At 40.8% G+C, this 21,465-nt stretch overlaps 1 pseudogene; it reads left to right on the top strand.

Annotated features, from left to right (window-relative positions):
• LOC137239488 (ADAMTS-like protein 1) overlaps nucleotides 1-21,465 on the top strand; it is an 87,701-nt pseudogene that overhangs the window by 40,179 nt on the left and 26,057 nt on the right.

A 21,465-nucleotide genomic window follows, 5' to 3' on the forward strand; every position in this document is an offset into this window, starting at 1 on the left:
TGTTTTTTGGTAGTGGAGTCTTAAGAAATCATGAAGCTCGTCACTTTTTTCGTTTTATGTCCTTTTTCTATGTGGGTTAGTTTTATTGTCGTTCATATGACCAAGACCTACATTCAAAGTTTATTGATTACAGTTTAAATCGCTGTAAGAATAATTTTTGCTTTAAAAGATAATACCACCAAAATGCTTTTAACGCATGTCAGAAATGAATAAGTGAAAGTAGAAGATTTTTGAGACAGAGATCCTCTTTAACTTTCTCGATTTTTTGTTTCGGCATCTCATTCCACAATATTCTTAATCACATCAATTTATCCTAAAATTAGAGACGTTCGATCACAGGACAACATGTACATACGCCATACATGTACATAAGCCAGTTTGTCAAAGAAACGGCTTAAGCTACCCAAAAAAAAAACTGACCCAACCTGCGGCTTGTGTTTAGTTCCATATGTTTGACAAAATTTTGGGATACTATTCTTCCTATTGACTCCTTTATTAAGTTAGGTGGACAGATTCCCATATCCTCCTAACATGATGCCTAGCCTATAATTGAGGCAGATGTAACTTTATCAGAAACAAAAAATTTCGAGCCGAACAACTGATACTGACAGAATATTGTTTTAATATCGCCTTATTATCGTGGAATTATCGGCTTTTTATCGACGGCTTACAGTTTCGATTATATATTAAAATTTTATCGGTGTCTGTTTCATAGCAAACCCATAACGCGTCGAAAACAAATCGATAATGCGCCGATAACAAATTGATAACACTCCAACGGGTAGTGCACTAGAAATCGGTAAATTTTGCATATACAACCGATAGCTATTGATAACTTTTTGATACATAATATGAGAGCTTTCGGGAAATAATCGATAACTTTTCGATAACACACCGATTACTTTTTGACAAGAAATCGGATACTTCTGATAAAAAAAAAATTCCTTAGCACGCTGATAACAAATTGGTCAAAAACTGGTAACACTCCGATATCAAACGGATAACTTTTATTTGAAATATTGAAATTTTTCGATAGATAATCGAAAAGTTTTCGGTAATAAATCGATAAATCGTTTGATAAAAAATCAATAACTTATATTATCGAAAGAAAATTTAAAACACTTCGATATTAAATGTATAACTCGTCTATTATTCCACCCTGTTACGAACCTTTCCCTTCATTTCCCTTTCTTTTTCTTGAACTCACTAATTTCCCACATATGGTGCGGTGGGTAAGTGAATCCGAAGAGATTGAACGGAAGGAAATAAATATATGTGGATATTTAGGCCCTTTGAAAGGTTCTAGTCTTTAGACCCTTAGAATAATTAAAACATCATAATACCTTGACACCCACATTTACATTAATTACTATATAATGCCAATTATATAGGGGTAGTCGCTTTAATTTAGCAAATAATTTAATAAGGTGGCGCAAGTATTGAACTCTTAAGGTTTTCGTTGTGGATGATGAGAGTTATATCACATAAATGGTCGGACTAATGTAGCTTTCTTAGATGCTGTGGTAATAGTAGTAGAAAGGCAACCAAAGTTTTGATCGCACCAAAAAGAAAGAAGCCAGCGTGAATGGCTACAAAAGGTAATGAGAAATATTAAAGGATATAACTCATTCGCCTCAAATCTGATCGCTCTTAGTATTTAAGATTTTGCTGAAAGTTTTGGAAAAATTTTGGTACGCTTCGAGGTACGTTCTTTTGTAACCGAATCCAAAAGATACAACTCGCTAGATATCAGAAAGCAAGTGGAACTACAATTACTAATTAAAGTCATGGATTTTACTCAAAATCTCGTGTTTTTCTATTGCCCGTTCGATTTCATTTTCAGCAGCTTACGAAACGTACCAAACGGACTTTCATATCGCTAAAGCTTCGTTTATTGCTCTTTAGTGCCTTAGAGCCTTGTCTAATTGCTTCGTAAAAAAATAAAGTATGCGTTTTTTAGACGCCCACAAAATGCCCCTGAATAAAAGCGTGTCGGTCAGACACACAACTTCTCCCACTCATAAATAAACATGCAAAAAAGGATGATGTTGCGCCTGTCAAAATAAGTTCATATGCTCAACTCGTATGCAAACGAGGCAGGAAAAAACAATTTGGATCATAAGACACACAAGAAATACAAGAAAAGAAGAACAATTTTAGGTAGAAGTTTTTAGAAAATACACGACTCGGGCAGTTTAGCTCAGGTGGAATGAAAAAAGGCATCCAAAAGGTCCACTTAGCACGTGGCAACAGTGCGGCTGGCCAAGGACAAAATGAGTGTCATGTAAAATGGAAGCGGGAAGCCAACTGAGGAAAAACATGAACACAAAGTCATAACACGTCCTCTTTAAACGGGTCACTGTTAGTCCTAAATACTTTCATATACGGAAAGCTTAGAGCACTTAGTAATGACCTTCTCACCAAGTATGCAAGAGTAAGGTTAGTTTATTGAAAAAGCGAGTAAAAAACTGACGCAATTATCTAAACATTTTTGATGAGTTAACATCTTTGCTCATAATATGGGGGAATACAGAATATGAGAGTAGTATGTAGTGTAGGCGTGATAAGTATAGTAATAATACAGTTGGATAGTGTGGTAACATTGCAATGCATGACAAGAAAGGGAAAAGACAAGTTAATGAATTGTTATCGAAGTGTTATATAATTCTCATCTACAATAAAGATTATTGATTTTTTACCAAAAATGTATCGATTATTTATCTATAAGTTATCAACATGTTACTAAAAATTAATCGAAAAGTAATAGGTACGTTATCAACTATCGTAAAAATATCGATATGTAAACAAAACTTTATCGATTTGTTTTCGGAGCATTATCATTTTGCCATCAGCGTCACCGATCTAATTTCAAAAGGTTTTTGATTTGTTATCGAGAAGTTATCGATTTATTATAGAAAATTTATCGATATGTTATCAAATTTGTCTCGACTTGTCATCGTAAAATTATCGATTTTTTATTGGCCTGATGGCATTTAGTAATCAGCGTATTATCGATTTTTCCCCGATTTGTATTCAAAACGTTGTTTATTTGTTATAGAAAAGCTATTCATTTGCTGTCAAAAAGTTATCGAAATGTTATAAATGACTATCAATTTGTAAATCACCTGTAACGCTTCATTATGACACTTTTGTAAATTACTTGTTACCGATAAGCTCTTCTCAAAAAGCATAAAATAGCTTTCATGTGTGCATTGCATGTGGCGCCCGAGTATGTCGTCTTATGGGGATGAAATTGAGTGGATCCTTGCATGAATATTCATTCACCAGATGAGACAATCTCGCAACACGTTTCCTATCAGTTGTAAGATTCTCCAACTCTCTGTTCATAAAGGTTATAAATTTGGCCTCCTTAGGTCATCACTGTCTTCAAGTTTTGATGAACTAAGCGGAGAGATGTGTAAGTACTTGTGGAAATTTATGCGGAAATACTTGGAGGCTGTTGATAATAAGCGAATATGGAAAGGATACTTTCCCAGTGAACGGGATATAGTTAGGGTTGTCGGGCGACTAAGAGTCAATCATATCGGGGCATCAGCCTACTTCTAGCTTCCATCAGTCTCCTTCTATTGCTTGGCAAAGTACTGGGAAGGATGTCGGCCAAGTGGCTTCAGAAGATTACTCGCCTGCATGAATGTGCTTGAAAGTAGTGACAGTAATATTTCCTTGGCTTATTTAACGACTTTAAGGCGCTTTTGATTTCCAACGCTGGGAAAAAGTCATTGATCGGTAAGCGGAGCTCATTTGCCCGCAAATCCTTCGGCGGAACTGCTCAAGGGCAGATGTGAAAATAGGTTGCAAATTTAGTGTGTATATCCGCAATACTTGAACATAAGAGGCTTAAGTAGTTTGGAATAATTGTTGGGGTAGATGGGTTTGCTGTCAGTTGGGCTAGACGGTCGGTTTAATTGTAAAATAAGTATGCTTTGGATGTATTACGACGGAGAACACGGGGGATAGCAGTTGGTGATCAAAGTGGCTAGTGGGTGTTTTGGGTTAAACCCCACTTCATTTTTATACTCAGTTGAGCAGAGCTCACAGAGTATATTAAGTTTGATTGGATAACGGTTTGTTGTACAGGTATAAAGGAATCGAGATAGACTTCCATATATCAAAATCATCAGGATCGAAAAAAAATTTGATTGAGCCATGTCCGTCCGTCCGTCCGTCCGTCCGTTAACACGATAACTTGAGTAAATTTTGAGGTATCTTGATGAAATTTGGTATGTATGTTCCTGAGCACTCATCTCAGATCGCTGTTTAAAATGAACGATATCGGACTATAACCACGCCCACTTTTTCGATATCGAAAATTTCGAAAAACCGAAAAAGTGCAATAATTCATTACCAAAGACAGATAAAGCGATGAAACTTGGTAGGTGAGTTGAACTTATGACGAAGAATAGAAAATAAGTAAAATTTTGGACAATGGGCGTGGCACCGCCCACTTTTAAAAGAAGGTAATTTAAAACTTTCGCAAGCTGTAATTTGGCAGTCGTTGAAGATATCATGATGAAATTTGGCAGGAACGTTACTCCTATTACTATATGTACGCTTAATAAAAATTTGCGAAATCGGAGAAGGACCACGCCCACTTTTAAACAAATTTTTTTTTTAAGTAAAATTTTAACAAAAAATTTAATATCTTTACAGTATATAAGTAAATTATGCCAAAATTTAACTCTAGTAATGATATGGTGCAACAAAATACAAAAAATAAAGAAAATTTCAAAATGGACGTGGCTCCGCCCTTTTTCATTTAGTTTGTCTAGGATACTTTTAATGCCATAAGTCGAATAAAAATTTCCCAATCCTTTTGAAATTTGGTAGGGGCATAGATTTTATGACGTTAACTGCTTTCTGTGAAAATGGGCGAAATCGGTTGAAGCCACGCCCAGTTTTTATACGCAGTCGTCTGTCTGTCCTTTCGCATGGCCGTTAACACGATAACTTGAGCAAAAATCGACATATCTTTACTGAAATTAGCTCACGTACTTATCTGAACTGACTTTATCTTGGTATAAAAAATGAACGAAATTCGACTATGACCACACCCACTTTTTCGATATCGAAAATTACGAAAAATGAAAAAAATGAAATAATTCTATACCAAATACGAAAAAAGGGGTGAAACATGGTAACTGGATTGGTTTATTGACGCGAAATATAACTTTAGAAAAAACTTTGTAAAATGACACCTACCATTTTAAGTAGAAGAAAATGAAAAAGTTCTGCAGGGCGAAATAAAACACCCTTGAAATATTGGCAGGTATTACATATATGAATAAATTAGCGGTATCCAACAGATGATGTTCTGGGTCACCCTGGTCCACATTTTGGTCGATATCTGGAAAACGACTTCACATATACAACTACCACCACTCCCTTTTAAAACTCTCATTAATACCTTTAATTTGATACCAATATCGTTCGTACAAACACATTCTAGAGTCACCCCTGGTCCACCTTTATGGCGATATCTCGAAAAGGCATCCACCTATAGAAATAAGCCCCACCCCCTTTTAAAATACTCATTAACACCTTTCATTTGATACCCATATTGTACAAACGCATTCAAGAGTCACCCCTGGTCCACCTTTATGGCGATATCTCGAAAAGGCGACCACCTATACAACTACCACCACTCCCTTTTAAAACCCTCATTGATACCTTTAATTTGATACCCATATCGTACAAACACATTCTAGTGTCACCCCTGGTCGACCTTTACGGCGATATTTCGAAACGGCGTCCACCTATAGAACTAAGGCCCACTCCCTTTTAAAATACTCATTAACACCTTTCATTTGATACCCATATCGTACAAACAAATTCTAGAGTCAACCCTGATCCACCTTTATGGCGATATACCTAAATGGCGTCCACCTATAGAACTATGGCCCACTCCCTCATAAAATACTCTTTAATGCCTTTCATTTGATACACATGTCATACAAACACATTCCAGGGTTTCCCTCGGTTCATTTTCCTACATGGTTATTTTCACTTATGTTGTCACCATAGCTCTCAACTGAGTATGGAATGTTCGGTTACACCCGAACTTAACCTTCCTTACTTTTTCGTTTTTATTTTCTTTCCTCTGGGCCACCGGTCTGGAGTAGGTGGATACTCAACCTAAGTAGCTTCGGATGCGAAAGTCTGATCAAATATTTTATTTAGATAAACCCTCGGAGCTTGTTACGGTTCTACTCCAGTGGTATAGGCCGTCCGAGAGCACCGTGTCAGTTGTGGTTGATATCCAAACTCGGAAGAGTTTTTAACTCGAATTTGGAATTGCTACTGCAACTGAGTGACAGGACACATAGATTAGAAAAGATGTTAGACAGTCTTCATCAATTCCTAAAAATGTAGACCAGTCTTGGGCACTTGTCATAGGTTCCTTTGAACCGTGTACATCGTGGGTTAGCCCGACGACAGCAAGTACTTACGTTAATAAATTTTTCATCGCTCTTCCTTAATTTCTACGCTAAAATTAAATTTAGTATATTAACTACTTACTAAGCTTACGTAAACTACAAGCAAATCTTGTTAAATATTTAGACACCTTTAAAACGCTTTTGCTATATTCATAAAAAAGCGAAACAAATACTACAAAACTTATCTGCTTTAATTTCGTTTTTATTTCGCTTCAGGTGGATTGTTGATGATTGGAGTCCGTGTAGTCGTCTTTGCGGTCCTGGACATCGTGAGCGTATTGTGGCGTGTGCAGAAGAAAATAATGGCATCAAGACAACGGTAAGTGAGGAAATGGAGTCATGAAATGTAAACATTAAAGTAGGATAAAAGAAGCAAAAAAAAAAAACAAGAACAGGAGCACACAACAATAAAATTTGCTATGTAAAAGTGAGCGCAAAGAAACGCAAAAGAAACAAAAACTCACACTAAAAAAATGAAGGCGATAAAAAATTCATCCGCGCCATAGTTTACACAATTTATCCTTGCATTTATGAACTTGAACAATAACTTAAGGACTTTTTTTGTGCGAAAGACTATCAAAAAACGCTTCCAGCTGTTTTAGTACTTACAGTGTTTTTGTTGTAGTACAAGCGCTATTTGCTGTCAGAACACACGTCCGCCAGTGGCTCCTGAGCTCCTCGCTCTTGTCTAGCGCCATCTATTTTGCGTTCATAGTTGCGAGTTACTTTTTATATAACAATTGTTGCTTTTGTTCTTGTACTTGACAAATTTCGCGAAATTGACGCCGTTTATTCATTATGTTTTTTGTTTTTATTTTATATTCATTATGTTTTTATACCATTTTAAATATAAATTTTTTTTTGTAATCTAATTTAAATTTTTGGTTTTTTTAACAGGTGCCTGATGAGTTGTGTCGCATGCCAAAACCTTCTACACAGGGACCTTGCATGCTGGAGAAATGACCAACGTGGCAGGTGGAAGAGTGGACTGGGGTGAGTATGTTTTTGATATGCATATTTATGCTGTCTTATTTTTACTTTAGATTTTTTAAGTTATTTAACTCAAGTTACGTTTTATGTGTTTTGTTTTATTATTCCGTTATGCTTGTTATGATTTTTGTGTGATAGTTTGTTACGTTATGTTATATTGTGATACTTTGTATTATTTTATGTTATGTAATTTGTGAAATTTTTTTATGTTATATATTTTTTTGTTCTCTTATATTTTCTTATACTATGCCATCCTATTATGCGATCCGTCATGCTATGATTTTCTATGTCATTTTATGTTATGTTATGTTAGCCATGTCTTGTAGCAGTGCTTCGCCCCATCCAATAGGTGCGACCAATCACAAATTTTCATTAATGTCCTTTAACGAGAGTCCAAGGAAACTTGCTATTTCAACGGGGGTGGACCATAATGAGAGGGGTGTTAGAGGCGCTGGTTCCACATTATATTATTGAAGAGATGGTTGGTGTCATGTGGGGACACATTGCAAGCAGGATATACATTTTGTATGTCGGTGTTGATTCTGGATAGGTAAGAAAGTTGAGCTAGAGATAGGTAAGGAAGTTGAGCTAGAGTGACGCGCATTTCCCTAGGGAGAATGTGTTCCTCCTCTAATAGTTCTGGGTATTTTTCTTTAAGTACTGGATTCGCCGTGCAATTCCTGTCATAGAGGTCCGACGCCTGTTTGTGGATGTCACTTAGGACCTGCTTGTGCTTTTTTGCTTCATACGGCTGTGTTCATACGGCTGTGCCGTATTTCCTCATAATGCTTACGTAGATGACCCCTTAAGCCCCTGGGAGGTGTAGCCTCATCAATAATATGTCTGTTGGGATGCCCAGGTTTCTGGGTATTCAACAGAAACTGTTTGTTTATCATTTCATTTCTCCCCCTAATGGGGAGTACTCTCGCCTCATTGTGAAGGTGGTGTTAGCCATGTCATGTTATGGTATCTTAAGAAATCCACATTTATATTATGTTATTCAAATCCAAAATTAATGAATCCTTTTTATTCCTCAAATATTTTTCACAATTTCTATTTCATTGCCAACTAAAACTATTTTCAACATATTCTAACAAGTAGATTTGCCCCATTCTAACCAAGCGTCATTTTAGTGCTCTAAATTTGTAATAGAATCCGATATATATTTGTAATTAAAAACGAAATCCAATTTAAGCATCTTACTTTCTCGACTGTAAATATTTATTTAAGCATGACAAAATATCTAAGGGATATATGAGCAACATTTGGCATCTCCTGTTCCGGAAACATAACTGGAAGTAATTTACTAGATAGCAGGATATATAACGATTAATATCTCAGCAGTATATCCTGCAAACAACTCCCCTTTGGATTAAAACTCATTTGCCGTGAGCTCAATTGCACTTCGGCGCATACAGACGAGCACAGGACTGAAGATGAAAATGCTTATGTTAAATGTTTTGTTAGTGTTTTTTATATGACATAATTACGCTCGAGTTTAAATGCAAGTGAAAAGTCACGAAGCGGAATAACAACATCAATATTGACAGTAGCTAGCTAAATATTGGCATATCCATTTTTTTCGTTATGAAGATGACTGTCAAATAGTCTTAGTTAAGCTCTTAAGCTTACTTGCTGTCTGCGAATGCCAACCCCCTTTATTTGATTTTAGTTGCGCCTGCTGAAGCGCAATGACTGGGTGTAACAACATTTTCTCACACAGTTAGATACATATATCACCTAAGTCCTAAACTATGTTAACAAATCCTACAAGATTTTAGCTTTAGATTCACAAGTCCAGCTTTATGTGTGCACGTAAATATGTACATATATACGATATGTATGTCTCTATCCAAGTATTCAGTATTTAAAAAGATGTGCTAAAGTTAGCTTTTTGATGAGGTTGCATAATCAACTTCATTGACAGTCTTTAAAAAGACTCGTACATTCTGTCGCCGCGACGTCATATGTCAAGTACGTAACTTCACATACAAGCTTACATATGTATATAAAAGTGTATAAACATATGTATGTAGGTAAGACTATTCCTTTACTTTTTGTCGCATATGCTTTTCTTCATCAAATTACAATAGACAGTAGGATATGAACTCAATTTTTTCCTGCTTCTTCACGATTGTTTCATAGGTGTGACCGTTTTTGTTAAGAGCTTTTCTCTCATGCGAATTGATGTTCATTCATTTGTTTGTAAACACAAGCCTGTGGGGAAAATATTTACATATTTATGTTTTCTATGATGATAGGAGGGGTGTGTTATGATCTTAAGTAAACAACTTGCTACGTGATTGCGAAACTTCGTTAGACGACGGCAAGGAGAAGAATAGCCAAAGGTTCTTCTGCAATTAAAAATACTTGGGGAAATATCTCTGAGATATTGAATTTTTTAAAAGTGAGTAGACATCTTGACCGACTTTCAGCTGACAGTGGAGGGAAAGCTCTTACAGAGCGTTATTTAAGCTTCTTTGTTCCTTCACTTCCAATCTCAAAAAATCCACGAGCTCTTTTATCATCCTTAGGCATTTAGGAAGGGCTTATCCTTTTTGTTGCTATAGCAGTACAGACAGTCTCCGATAGTTTCGAGGAATATTGTCGATGACTAATGTCTTCTGCGCCTTCCCAAGGCAGTCGGTTCTATGTACCGGAGCGACACGGGATTTTTCCCGACCAAGGACTGTCATTTCATTGTAACCCCACTTAATGTGTTGCGTCCCTCCCACAAATTGTCATCCTCCCAGCAGCTCCTTGCAGCAGGACTACTCCATATTCTCTTGCTCCGGGAAGGTATCGAACCCAATCCGGGTGCGTCTCCTGACCCCGGTCCTGAGAAATGGTTTTGCTGCATCTGCCGGAAAAGAATCTTTTTAGGACGGTCATACTCTGTTCAGTATGTCTCGTGTAAGGGATGATTGCATCGGACAGGTTGTTCTGGGCGTGATCCCAAAACCCGACGTCCACGTAACTTTTATAAATCTTTTGTGGCTCCTTGCTGGTAACGCCCAAGGGCGTCCCGTAGTCTACGCCTAAGCGTCCCCCCCCCCCCCCCCCCCCCCCACTACCTTCCAGCAGCCCCGCTGCTCAGCAAGCCACAACAAGTACTCGCTGCTGCTCGCGCCCCACGGCGCCAACAACTCAAACAGCTGCTACCACTCATAACTACTATCTTCGTAGTAGAGTCGGTAGCAATGCTGAGCATCAGCCCCTGCCCCCGTCTTCTCCCCCCCCCCCCCCCCCCCTGTTGTTGTTGTAGCAATGCTCGCCCCACCTAATAGCCGCGACCGATCACAAATTGTCATCAATATCCTCTAACGGGAGTCCAAGGAAACTTGCCGTTTCAACATGGGTGGACCATAAGGAAAGGGGTGTTAGAGGCGTTGGTTCCACATTACAATTAAAGAGATGGTTGGTGTCATGTGGGGACACATTGCAAGCGGGGCATACATTTTGTATGTCGGGGTTGATTCTGGATAGGTAAGAGTTTAACCTGTTACAGTATCCAGAACGAAGTTGAGCAAGAGTGACACGCGTTTCCCTGGGGAGTATGCGTTCCTCTTCTGCGAGTTCTGGATATTTTTCTTCAAGTACTGGATTCACCGGGCAATTCCCGACATAAAGGTCCGACGCCTGTCTATGGAGTTCACCAAGGACCTGCTTGTGTTTTTTCGCTTCAAACGGCTGGGTTCTCATGTGCCGTATTTCCTTAAAATGCTTACGGAGATGACTCCTTAGGCCCCTAGGCGGTGCTGGTTCGTCAATCAGATGTCTGTTGGGATGCCCAGGTTTCTGGGTATTCAACAGAAACTGTTTGGTCAGCATCTCATTTCTCTCCCTGATGGGGAGTATTCTCGCCTCATTATGCAGATGGTGTTCTGGGGACATAAGAAGACAGCCCGTGGCGATTCTGAGAGCAGTATTTTGGCAGGCCTGTAGTTTCTTCCAGTGGGTGGTTTTTAGGCTTGGCGACCATATGGGTGACGCGTAGCACGTAATCGGCTGGCTAATTGCTTTGTATGTGGTCAAGAGCGTTTTTTATCTTTTCCCCAGGTACTGCCAGCAAGGGATTTGAGGATTTTATTACGGCTCTGAATTCTAGGAACAATTGCGGTTGCGTGCGCATCAAAATGTAGATCCTGATCAAACGTCGCACCCAAGATTTTGGGGTGTAGGACAGTCGGTAGCGTAGTGCCATCGACGTGGATGTTCAATATGGTCGATATTTGGGGCGTCCATGTTGTAAATAAGGTCGCGGAAGATTTAGTCGGTGACAATGCCAGGTTTCGCGAGGCGAAAAAACTGGAGAGATCAGGGAGATAGCCGTTTATTTTATTGCATAGCTCATCGATCTCTGGGCCTGGGCCTGTGGCCATTATTGTGCAGTCATCGGCGTAGGAAACGATTGTGACTCCTTCCGGTGGTGAAGGTAGCTTAGATATGTAGAAATTAAACAAAAGTGGGGATAGGACACTACCCTGTGGCACCCCTTGTTTAATTCTCCTTTGTTTTGATGTTTCGTTTCTGAATTGCACCGATGCCTGCCGACCACCCAGATAATTTGCGGCCCACCTTTTAAGACATGGGGGAAGGGTAGACCCTTCCAGGTCTTGCAGTAACGAGCCATAGTTGACCGTATCAAAAGCTTTTGATAAGTCTAACGCTACGAGTACTGTTCTATGGTGGGGATATTGATTCAAACCGCAATTTATCTGGGTGCTAATGACATTTAGCGCGGAGGTAGTGCTATGGAGTTTTCTGAAGCCATGCTGATGAGGGGCTAGCTGCAAATGTGCTTGGAAATAAGGGAGCAAAATGGCTTCAAGCGTCTTTGCCACTGGCGATAGGAGAGATATCGGACGATATAACTCACCTACGTTAGCTGGTTTCCCAGGCTTTAGTAGCGGGACCACCTTGGCCATTTTCCATTTCTCGGGTATTACAAAGGTGGAAAGAGACAGGTTGAAGACATGCGCTAAATATTTGAAACCCTCTTTCCCTAGGTTTTTAAGCATCGGCATGGCTATGCCGTCTGGGCCCACTGCTTTGGATGGTTTAGCGCGACCAATGGCGTCCTAAACCTCTCTAGCGGTGATGGTAATTGGTGACGCGCTGAGTTTGTGTTTATGTGCGTGTCTATTGGCTCTCCGTCTATCTTTGTCGACCGTAGGATGCATTATATATTGTCGGCAGAAAGCGCTCGCGCATTTTTTCGCATCCGACAGCACCTTATCGCCAAAGGCGATGGAAACTTTGTGTTTGTGCTTAGTCGGATTCGATAGGGACTTTACGGTGGACCAAAGTTTACCTACACCGGTAGAGAGGTTACAACCTCTTAGGTGCTCTTCCCATTTCGCCCGCTTGTGTTCGTCCACAAGCAATCTGATGCGTTGGTTTATATCCCTTATTTGGGGGTCGCCTGGATCAAGCTGTCTTATAAGGTCGCGTTCCCTCGCTAAGATCGCGGCCTCCGCCGGGAAGTTGGGCCGTATTTCGGGAATTCTCCCGGCGGGAATGAAATGTGCCGAGGCGGATTCAATGACCTTACGGAAGGCACGCTCCCCTTGGCGGGCATCATATATTCACATAATTTATATTCTTCCCACTTTCCTTTTTTGAAGTTTATGAAAGTGCGTTTTTCGGTGACGATGAAGTCGGCGGTACGCTCGAACGAAATAAGTATGGGCAGGTGGTCGGATGCCAATGTTACCATCGGCTGCCAGTTGACGCAGTTTACGAGTTCTGCGCTCACGATTGAGATATCTAGCGAGCTATGACAGCTTCCTATCATACTTGTGGGGGCGTCTCCGTTTATTGTGCAGAACGTCGTTTCGTCTATTTGATCCGCCAACATCTCACCCCTACTGTCCGCCCGCAAGTTTGAATGCCATAGGTCGTGATGGGCATTGAAATCGCCTAAGATAATGCGATTGTTGCCAGTGAGTAAGGCCTCGATATTAGGGCGGTATCCACTGGGGCAACAGGTGACAGGAGGGATGTAGATGTTGATGATTTCTAGATTTGCATCGCCTGACCGGACAGATAGGCCTTGACGTTCTAAGACATTGTCCCTGCGGTCGATGCCAGGATCAAATATATAATATTGCACAGAGTGGTGTATAATAAACGCGAGGCCGCCTCCATTTCCGCTCTCGCGGTCTTTACTGTGGACATTATAACCAGAGCAGGTCTGCAATGCAGATCTTGCTGTGAGTTTAGTCTCTTGAATCGCAGCAATGCGGATGTTGTGCCGCTTCATGAAATCGACTATCTCCGTAATCTTCCCAGTTAGTCCATTACAGTTGAACTGCAGAATTCTGAAGTGCATGAGGGGTGACGCCGCCACTCTAGGGGTAAGTGACGGGTGACTACGCCCCCCTCTTTTCCGGCAGCAATCGGGTAGGTCAGGGAAACAGACTCTTAGTCCCTACCTCCGTTTGCACCGTTTGCCAGCACAGAATATATATGTTTGCGACATCCGCCCAATGCAGCTCCTGCCTTGGGTAGTGCCACTTTCCTAGATGTTTTGGTCTCCGCGACGGCAACCCCCCGACGGGTTTCATCGCGCCATGTTGCCAGGTCGCAAACGCAAATCATCCGGGTACCCCAATGCTTGCCCAAAGACGCCCAGTCCCAGGGCCACAACAGCAATTGCGTCCTGGCCTTCCTCAACCCAGGCGTAGTCACCCGTCACTTACCCCCAGAGTGGCGACGTCTCCCCCTATGCACTTCAGAATTCTGCAGTTAAGCTGTAATGAACTAACTGGGAAGATTACGGAGATAGTCGATTTCATGAAGCGGCACAACATCCGCATTGCTGCGATTCAAGAGACTAAGCTTACAGCAAGATCTGTATTGCAGACTTGCTCTGAGTATAATGTCCTCAGAAAAGATCGCGAGAGCGGAAATGGAGGCGGCCTCACGTTTATCATACACCACTCTGTGCAATATTATATATTTGATCCTGGCATCGACCGCAGGGACAAAGTCTTAGAACGTCAAGGCCTATCTGTCCGGTCAGACGATGCAAACCTAGAAATCATCAACATCTACATCCCCCTGCCACCTGTTGCCCCAGTGGATACCGCCCTAATATCAGAGCCTTACTCACTGGCAACAATCGCATTATCTTAGGCGATTTCAAGTCCCATCACGATCTATGGCATTCAAATTTGCGGGCGGACAGTAGGGGTGAGATGTTGGCGGATCAAATAGAAGAAACGACGTTCTGCACAATAAACGGAGACGCCCCCACATATGGTAGGAAGCTGTCACAGTTCGCCAGATATCTCAATCGTGAGCGTGACTCGCAAACTGCGTCAACTGGCAGGCGATGGTAATATTGGCATCCGACCACCTGCCTATACTTATTTCGCTCGGGCATACCGCCGACTTCATCATCACCGAAAAACGCACTTTCATAAACTTCAAAAAAGGAAAGTGGGAAGAATATAAATCTTTTACAGACAACCTATTTGCTGCCCATCCTATCCCGACTGATGCCCGCCAAGGGGAGCGTGCCTTCCGCAAGGTCATTGAATCCGCCTCGGCACGTTTCATTCCCGCCGGGAGAATTCCCGAAATCCGGCCCCACTTCCCGGCGAAGGCCGCAAACTTAGCGAGAGAACGTGACCTTATAAGACAGCTTGATCCAGGCGACCCCCAAATAAGGGATATAAACCAACGCATCAGATTGCTTGTGGATGAACACAAGCGGGCGAAATGGGAGGACCACCTAAGAGGTTGTAACCTCTCTACCGGTGTGGGTAAACTTTGGTCCACCGTAAAGTCCCTATCGAATCCGACTAAGCACAAAGACAAAGTTTCCATCGCCTTTGGCGACAAATTGCTGTCGGATGCGAAAAAATGCGCGAGCGCTTTCTGCCGACAATATATAATGCATTCCACGGTCGACAAAGATAGACGGAGGGCCAAAAGACACGCACATAAACACAAATTCAGCGCGTCACCAATCACCATCACCGCTAAAGAGGTTGAGGACGCCATTGATCGCACTAAACCATCCAAAGCAGTGGGCCCAGACGGCATAGCCATGCCGATGCTTAAAAACCTAGGGAAAGAGGGTTTCAAATATTTAGCGCATGTCTTCAACCTGTCTCTTTCCACCTTTGTCACACCCGAGAAATGGAAAATGGCCAAGGTGGTCCCGCTAATAAAGCCTGGGAAACCAGCTAACATAGGAGAGTCGTATCGTCCGATATCTCTCCTATCTCCAGTAGCAAAGACGCTTGAAGCCATTTTGCTCCCTTATGTCCAAGCAAATTTGCAGCTAGCCTCTCATCAGCATGGCTTCAGAAAACTCCATAGCACTAACACCGCGCTAAATGCCACTAGCACCCAGATAAATTGGGGTTTAAATCAAAACCCCCACCATAGAACAGTACTAGTAGCGCTAGACCTATCAAAAGCTTTTGATACGGTCAACCATGGCTCGTTACTGCAAGACCTGGAAGGGTCTACCCTTCCCCCATGTCTTAAAAGGTGGGTCGCAAATTATCTGGGTGGTGCAATTTAGAAACGAAACATCAAAACCAAGGAGAATTAAACAAGGGGTGCCACAGGGTGGTGTCCTATCCCCACTTTTGTTTAATTTCTACATATCTAAGCTACCTTCACCACCGGAAGGAGTCACAATCGTTTCCAACGCCGATGACTGCACAATAATGGCCACAGGCCCAGGCCTACAGATCGATGAGCTATGCAATAGAATAAATGACTACCGCCCTGATCTCTCCAGTTTTTTCGCCTCGCGAAACCTGGCATTATCACCGACTAAATCTTCCGCGACCTTATTTACAACGTGAACGTCCCAAATGTCGACCATTTTGAACATCCATGTCGATGGCACTACGCTACCGACTGTCCTACACCCCAAAATCTTGGGTGCGACGTTTGATCAGGATCTACATTTTGATGCGCACGCAACCGCAATTGTTCCTAGAATTCAGAGCCGTAATAAAATCCTCAAATCCCTTGCTGGCAGTACCTGGGGAAAAGATAAAAAACGCTCTTGACCACATACAAAGCAATTAGCCAGCCGATTACGTGCTACGCGTCACCCATATGGTCGCCAAGCCTAAAAACCACCCACTGGAAGAAGCTACAGGCCTGCCAAAATACTGCTCTCAGAATTGCCACGGGCTGTCTTCTTATGTCCCCAGAACACCATCTGCATAATGAGGCGAGAATACTCCCCATCAGGGAGAGAAATGAGATGCTGACCAAACAGTTCCTGTTGAATACCCAGAAACCTGAGCATACCAACAGACATCTGATTGATGAACCAGCACCGTCTAGGGGCTTAAGGAGCCATCTCCGTAAGCATTTTGAGGAAATACAGCACCTGAGAACCCAGCCGTATGAAGCGAAAAAACACAAGCAGGTCCTTGGTGAACTCCACAAACAGGCGTCGGACCTTTATGCCGGAAATTGCCCGGTGAATCCAGTACTCAAAGAAAAGTATCCAAAACTCCCGGAAGAGGAATGCATACTCCCCAGGGAAACGCGTGTCACTCTTGCTCAACTTCGTTCTGGATACTGTAACAGGTTAAACTCTTACCTATCCAGAATCAACCCCGACATACAAAATGTATGGCCCGCTTGCAATGTGTCCCCACATGACACCAACCATTTCTTTAATTGTAATGTGGAACCAACGCCTCTAACACCCCTATCCTTATGGTCCACCCCTGTTGAAACAGCAAGTTTCCTTGGACTCCCGTTAGAGGATATTGATGACAATTTGTGATCGGTGGCGGCTGTTAGGTGGGGCGAAGCACTGCTACAACAACAGCAACTAATGTCTTCTGCCTTATATTAATCTCGTACGTAAGACTATCTCAGACGCGGTTTCAGATGACCAGGTTGAACCTTCTAGATCTGTGTATATCTGATGTTTAGTCATTTTACTCTAAACTCATAGTACGGCATATGTTCGCATATGTTTGCGCAGCGTTACAGGGAATTTAAATATGTTATCGCCCACCTAACTTCCTGGCTAAATATTTGCATGTATGTAAATGCATAAGCATGGGTATGTCCATAGATAAATATTTTACAATTTAAATACCTACATTTATAATAATATTTTCTGTATTCACACCCACTTTAATATGCTTAAGTATAAGTAACCTGCAAGAAATGCGATTAGCCTAGGATGAATCCGAGATGAGACGCTAAGAAATATGCGACTACAGCTTGGGTTGGAGTGATCCCTTTTGTTTCAGCATGTTCTGTGAAGATACCAATTGTACCTGTTTAGGCCTGAAAGGGTAGTGTCGGACGGGTCCTCTTCATACCCTTACGAGTACTGGCAGACATGCCCTCTTTCTACGTTCCTTCATGCACTGTACTGTTAGGTAGGTCTTCCTTGTATCTGGTATTGTCGGATGGTCCCCTTTGCCGAAATTCTTACCGATTTTATAATTTTTTTAAATTCTAATATGTTTTTAATTTTTTTTTTCGTTTTAATGTTTTAATATTGTATAAATATAAAACAAAAACAAATTCTACGATAATGGAACATAGCATAGTAGTATTTTAGGCTCGGTTTGGGGTTTCGAATATTTCAGAAAATCGTTTAAACTACATACATTTTTTTATTCCACCCATTCCGTTGTGGTTTTTCCATTATTGCTTATATTTAGCTACAAAAATTTCAAACTGACTAGTGCCAACAGTACCTAAAAGGAACTAAAGGGGATCAATAATACCCCTTTGTAGACAGTAGATATTAGTCGCCGATCACTCTCTTAAGGGATAAATCGCACGATTTTTAACAGGGTAGTAAGCTCTATTTATGGAACAACAAACACCAAAACACAAATTTTAAGACTTTTTGAACATTGGTTTTTACTCTCGCTCACTCTTTGTAGCCCTATATCGCACATCTATATCAAAACTGCGACCAACTCCTCAATATATCACAATGTTCAGAAAACTAGAAAAACTGAAGGTATTGGTTTATCAAGTAAACAATTCGGTAGGTATTGATTAGGGAAGCCTGGAGGTACTCATAACTTCGAAATTTACGATATTTGAGCTAACTACCCATTGATCTATGTGCGGAATATGGATATGATAATACTTGATGAACGCAGAGACTGTTGATCCTAGGTGTATAGATTTCTTGGAACCCCATCGTTATTAGGAGAGACTTGTTTCATTCAATAGGTATGAGAGAGCTACTAAGTTATTTTCAGATGAGTTCGGGATATTTTCGTTTTGACATTGGCTCAATTTTATAATATTTAATTTCGGGTTCTTTTTATTGCGAGTTCGGTATTGTTTTAGGGATTATTGCAGAACTGTTTCGCTATCATTTTACTATTTAGCGAATATATTTATGCGGCCACCGTGGTGTGATGGTAGCGTGCTTCGCCTACCACACTATATGCCCTGGGTTCACACCCCGGGCAAAGCAACATCAAAATTTTAGAAATAAGGTTTTTCAATTAGAACAAAAAATTTTCTAAGCGGGGTCGCCCCTCGGCTGTGTTTGGAAAGCGCTCCGAGTATATTTCTGCCATGAAAAGCTCTCATTGAGAACTCATCTGCCTTTCAGATGCCGTTCGGAGTCGGCATAAAACATGTGGGTCCCGTCCGGCCAATTTGTAGGGAAAATCAAGAGGAGCACGACGCAAATTGGAAGAGAAGCTTGGCCTTAGATCTCTTCGGAGATTATCGCGCCTTACGTTTATTTATTTTTTATTTATGCCAGACTGCTGCGTGAAGTATCTTTGAACTATTTTGAGGGTTTCCAGTTCTATTTATTCCCAATAATTTTATTAGCCTTTAAGGTTATCTTAGAAAGATATCCAGTCTGCAATGGGACTTTTCCGAAAATGGTTTTGAAACCAATTCGTAATAAATTTCAAATTAGTTATTTCGAGAACTTTTGAGATCAAAACTACTCCATATTTAAAAAAAGTATTTGTAAGAATTCAGTGACAAATCTATTGCTTATGTAACTTACCCTCTAAGTATGATGCTGAGTTGGCTGCAGGGCCACGACAGATAAGCGAAATGCTTTCTCATTGTCAAAGCTTCTAACAACACCGAAGTGTTCTCATTATCACATTTCACAACGTTCCATCAGTTAGGGATCTTTATTGAATTATTATCAAAACGATGACCCATATATGACGCTGTTATTGCGAAATAACCGGTAGTACTTCGATAACTGATAACATGTAGATAACACCCCGATAACGCTGCGATAAAAAATCAATATTACGCCGATTTCAAACTGGAAAATCGAAAAGCCGCCGACGAAACTCGATATGTTATCGATAACGCTTATAATCGATTTAAATTTTATTATATTTCGATAACGACCAAACTTATTCGATAACACGCCGATAACAAAAGGAGAACAAACCGATAACTCCTCAAAAAAAATGGATAGCACGCCCATAATCTAAAAATAATAATAACTCATCGCTAATGGCTGTTATCGATAACAAACTGTATGAATAAGACCAAGCTTCCATATTTTCAAATATTCTTACACTAACTTATATTGCACATGATTTTGTGGTTCCGATGGAACCATGTAGATAAAATTTCGTCGTGAGTGGCGTTAGCTTAGATAGACACCCCCCATTATATATGAAATTCCGTGCAATATCCCAATGAAAGTTTGCCGTCATTAAAGAGTATATGAGCATTCCACTTCACAGCTTATCCTATTTCATATGAAAAGTTGTGTCCAAATGATAAATGAAGGCCAATAAAGATCTAAACTCAAGCTAAATATCAAGAACATATAAGGCCAACTCCTAGTGAAAGGCAAGCTTGAATCCATACCCAATTATAAGCCACAGTCAAAGCCTCAGTCTAATTTTAAAAACCTAATTGGAAGTTCACGACAAGCCCTACTATAGGATGACCTACTCCTGCTCGAAGTAGAGAAAGTGGAAAGTACAGCAAAAGTGGATGACAGTCCCGCAAAGCGACAATTTTGCACTACCGGTTTAATGAGCACCTCCGAATTGGTTCTAATCGAATGTAGAGCCGGACAGTTGCCACGCTTTTAACCAGAGCGCTTAGGTCTGAGTTGTATGTATTTTAATTAATTAATCAAAGGCTGGGACTATTACAGAGCCATCTACGGCCGAACTAGTTAAGAACACGCTCCCAAGGTCTGCAACGGGAGGCAAATACCACATCGTCGGACATCACACGGCTAAAAGTGTTAATTGAAAGCACTGCAAGGGGACCAAATTAGAACTAGTACCATCTCTTAATGCGATAGTACTGCGCTAGTTCGGAACTAGTACCATTCGCTTAAGGGTAGTTCATCATCCTTGGATTATTTAATTGTTGCTGTAATTTAGCTCATCATATGCTCTTTCTTATTTATTTTCTTCTCTTGTATTGTTACGAATTAAAGAGCAACATAAATTTGTATATAATTGTTGGCCCTTTTCCACATAAATGCATAAAATAAAGTTTTTGTTGTTGTTATTTTTCTTGTTATTGCATTTTATTTATGTAAATATGGATGCCAAACACGTTAAATAACGTCGTTTACCATTTTTATCTCAATTATGTCTTCCTGTCCCAAAACAACATCATTGGATTGCTGCGACCCAACTCAACTCATAATCTACGTACATGAACTATTTTGCCCTGCGGCTTTTCTGGCACACATTTGACACATTTCTCTCTGTACGCGCGTACATACTTGCAACAAATTTCCATGTCACTTCCGCAGTGCTCCGTGACTTGTGACCAAGGTATACAAATGCGTGGAGTTGAATGTAAATCGCCGGATGGCAGACACAGCGCGAAATGTGATCCACAAACAAAACCCGATTCGATGCAGCAATGCGCGACGGGCGTCTCTTGTAGTGTGGGGGGTACAATTATACTTGGCAGCAGTGGACCACTCGGTTCGGTGAGTATTGAACAAAACTGAAAATGACAAAAAATAAGCTTATGGCATTTAAAAGATCTTAAAAACGAAATTGTGATCTTAAATAAAACAAAA

The sequence above is a fragment of the Eurosta solidaginis genome, chromosome 2 (assembly GCF_040869045.1).
Source record: "Eurosta solidaginis isolate ZX-2024a chromosome 2, ASM4086904v1, whole genome shotgun sequence".
NCBI classification, from domain to species: Eukaryota; Metazoa; Arthropoda; class Insecta; order Diptera; family Tephritidae; genus Eurosta; species Eurosta solidaginis.